Below are 4,442 nucleotides of genomic sequence, written 5' to 3'. Positions count from 1 at the left end.
CATGCTGATTTCTTCCCACTTGCATTCAGGTACTTTCAATGGCTCTAGCAGACCTGCTAGTCTCTGATGCTTAGCTTTGACTCGCTGACAGATATCACACAAAGCCACGTATTCTACTACTGCACGTTTCATTCCATACCACCAATACTAATCTTTAAGATCCTGGTACATCTTGGTACACCCTGGGTGAATGGAATATGCCAAATCATGAGCTTCTTTTAAAATTGTATCCCGAATAGCCTTTATGTCCGAAACAAAAATCTTGTTCTTGTACCATAATGTACCTTGTTCATCTTCAGTGAAATCTGGGGCTTTACCAATTTTGATCAGCTGCTTGATTTCCAAAATCTTTTCATTCTCAAGCTGACCCTTCCTTATATCTTGTTCAAGCGTTGAGCCTATTTCCATTGCAACTATCTCGGTGTTACACACCATTCCCAGATTCAACTTCTCGAACTCCTTGTATAGCTCAAGACTCATCACTTGCAGAATTATAGTGTTGACCTGAGATTTTCTTCTCAAGGCATCGCCACTACATTTGCCTTTCCTGGGTGGTAGTTGATTCCCAAGTTGTAATCTTTGACAAGCTCTAACCATCTGCGTTGTCTGAGGTTAAGATCCGGTTGAGTGAAGATATACTTCAAGCTCTTATGATCTGAATAGATCTCACACCTTTGAGCTATCAGATAATGCCTCCAGATCTTGAGTGCATGAACCACCACGGCTAGCTCAAAGTCATGCATCGGGTAGTTCTGTTCATGCTTCCTTAACTGCCTGGATGCATATGCTGCAACATGACCTTCTTGCATGAGCACACAACCCAAACCTTGATGATATGCATCACAATACACAAAGAATGGCTTATGAGTGTCAAGCATGATCAATACTGGTGCTAAGGTCAATCTTTTCTTCAACTCTTTGAAACTGGCTTCTTGAAAAGCGGTCCACTTGAACTCTACTCCTTTTTCTAGCAGTTTCGTCATTGGCTTCGCTATCTTGGAGAAACCTTCTATAAATCAGTGATAGTATCCTACTAGACCCAAGAAACTGTGGATCTCCCAAACATTCTGTGTTGGTTTCCAGTGCAGAACATCCCTTACTTTGGATGGGTCCACACACAAACCTCCTCCTGAAATAATGTGACCAATGAACGGAACTTTCTTCAACTAGAACTCACATTTGCTCAGTTTAGCATACAACTGGTTTTCTCTAAGTTTCTGTGCTACCATTCTTAGATGTTTCTCATGTTCTTCTTCGTTCTTGGAGTAAACCAGAATGTTATCAATAAAAATCACAACAAACTTGTCCAAGTACTCCATGAAGACCTTGTTCATCAGATACATGAAGTAAGCGAGGGCATTGGTCAACCTGAAAGATATTATTGTGTACTCATACAGACCATACTGAGTAACAAATGACGTCTTTAGAATATTCGAATCATGAATCTTTAGCTGATGATACCCAGACCGAAGATCAATCTTGGAGAACACACATGCTCCTTTCAACTGGTCAAACAGATCTTCAATGCGGGGTAGATGATACTTGTTCTTGATTGTTACTTCATTCAGGGCTCGATAATCGATACACATCCTTTGGGTTCCATACTTCTTCGGTACAAAGATAACTAGGGCTCCCCAGGGCGATGAACTGGGTGGATAAACCCTTTGTCTAGTAGCTCTTGGATTTGCTCCTTGAGCTTAGCCAACTGATTGGCATCCATTTTATATGGCTTCTTGTATATAGGAGCCGTTCTAGGTACTAATTCAATGACGAACTCCATTTCATGATCAGGTGGCATACCTGGCAAATCATCCAGGAAGACGTCTGGAAATTAACTGACCATTGTGCTATCTTCCACTGCATTAGCCTTGTTGAGACTGGAGTTAATAGCTGACTCTATTGTAGCTTGGAATTCCACCTTGGTTCCATCTTTGTGTGTCAATTGTACTGACTTTATGGCACATCCAATGGTTCCATTGCACTTGGTCAACCAGTCCATTCCTAGTATGATATCAATTCCCTTGAAATCCAGAATGATGATATTGGCAAGAAAGTCTACCCCCTTATGCGTATACTTATTTTAGGGCATACATGCCTTGATTCCATTTTCTCATCTAGGAGAACTAACTAGCACCCGATTTTTCATTAATACTCTTGGCAATTTATATGTATTCACAAACTGAGATGATATGAAAGAATGCATAGCACCAGAATCAAACAAAACTGTAGCAGGGTGAGAGTTTGCATAAAACATACCCGTCGCTACATCAGGAGCATGCTGGGCTTCTTCCACTGCAACATGATTGACTTGACCATGCATCGCATTCTACCGAGACTGCTGCTACTGATTGTTGTTGCCCTGGGCCTATGCTTGGCCCTGCTACCTCTTGGGACACTTGTTGGCAAGGTGCCTGAAGTTGCCACAACTGAAACATGGGCCGATATTGCCCAATCCTTGACCGGTGCGATTCTGCTGCTCGGGCTAGTTGTTGTTAGGTCACTGCTGCTAAAAGTTGGGGCGAGACTACTGTTGTTGCTGCTGCACTGGCAGCACTAGCAACTTGTACGACCCTGCAACCTGATTAGGCATCTTCGGTGGTGGCCTCTATTACTGATTCTACCCTCCATGGTGGAACATTGGACTTGTGGCAGGAGGGTTGAAGCGGGGATGGGTGTTGCTACCAGAAGACTGACCTTGCAGACTAAGCTTGCGTTCTTCTCCCAGATTCTAGCGCTTCTTCTCCATGATGAAAGCTCTATCCACCAGCTTCTAGAAACCGGGGTACTCATTGGCTAAGAGGGCATACTATAAGCCAGTGTTGAGACCCTCTAGGAAACAATCTTGTTTCTTTTCATTAGTATCCACATCATTGTGGGTGTAACAGGAGAGCTGGGTGAACTTAGTGAGGTATTCCCTTACTGACATGGTCCTTGCTTCAGACTAAGAAACTCCTTCCTTTTTATCTTTACTTCTCCTGCAGGGACATGGTGTGCACGGAAGCTATTCTGGAACTCTGCCCAAGTGATCTCCTTAGGATCCTCGTGGGCGGCTGTGTAAGCTATCCACCATTCTTGAGCCAGACCAATCAGTTGATGAGATGCGAAAAGAACTTTCTCTCTCCCAATGCACTAAGCTATCTACAGCTTGCTCTCTATTGTCTTCAGCCAGTCATCAGCCTCCATGGGCTCAACTGCCTGAGAAAAGGTGGGTGGCTGAGTGCTTAAGAAAGTTCTGAGCCTAGACTGCGACTATTGCAGCGGTGTTTGCTGGTCTTAGGGTTGCTAGTTGATAGCCTAGACTAAGCCTTGGATAATGGTCATCACTTGATTGGCATCCATTAGAGGGGGCGGGGTGGAAGATCACGCTGGTTGGTGGCATTGTCATTAGCATTGTAGCTGGCATTGTCGTTGGCGTTGTTGTTGACATTGTCGTTGATGTTTTTATTGATGTTGTCATTGACATTGTTGTTACACCTACTGTTCACCATTTATTGGTAGCCAAGGTTCAAGCGGGGAACATAAGGGAAAAGAAAGGACGAAAAAACAAGACAAGAACAGAAAAGAACAGATAAGCATGAAAGAAAGAAAGAAATAAAGGGACTCCCAACCACTATTATATTATTAACTGATGCAATGTAGAGGGGAAACCCCCACATTGCACCAACACTCATACAAAGATCTAACTCATAATAAGGTTCACACTACAGACACAAGCACAAGCACACACTATCACAACCAACACAAGACAACTAGAACGCACGAGACTAAACGATTTATTTAGCTAGGGACATCCTCCTAGCTCAACTCTGCTCCTGCTCTGCATGACGTTGATGCATATCCTCCAGCTCGTCGAGGGCTCTGTCAAGCTCAGCATACGGGGCAACAGTGAGGCGGACCTGCTCTCTTAGACAAAGATCTCGCTCGTTGTTGATGGGCGCGAAGATGACCTCCAGACTGCCGGACGGGCGCTGCAGGAACTTCCCAAACTGAGTGAGATGAAGGGCCTGTCTGTTCTCCCTGTAGAGAATAGCCAGAGCCTGGTGGGCGGTGTCCTCGATCCTAGCCTCAAAGGTAGCTCTAAGGGCGATGGCTGTGTTGACATGACAAACTCGATGAAGACCGTCATTGGTGGGCTTCTCGAACATGGTCACCTCCGCTGACCGGGAGTAACCACGGCCTCCTAGCGGAACTCTGACTCCCTTGTATAGTAGTGCGTTGTGGTAGCCTAGACCCTGAAGCAAGTACCACAACGTATGGGAGAAGTAGCCAGTAAGCTATCTGTCATAGTAGAACTCGACAGGAGGTTGGTGCGCCCAGAAAGCACCAGCGGGGGTCTCCAGCTCAGGAATCATCACGCGCTTGCGCGGGGTGATCTTCGTGCGGGCCATCTAAAATTTTTAAGAAGACAGAAAATTAGTAATAGTTTTATAAAGAGCAATAGA

The sequence above is a fragment of the Phragmites australis genome, chromosome 4, assembly GCF_958298935.1.
Source record: "Phragmites australis chromosome 4, lpPhrAust1.1, whole genome shotgun sequence".
In the NCBI taxonomy this organism is placed as follows: domain Eukaryota; kingdom Viridiplantae; phylum Streptophyta; class Magnoliopsida; order Poales; family Poaceae; genus Phragmites; species Phragmites australis.
This window is presented reverse-complemented; position numbering follows the sequence as displayed.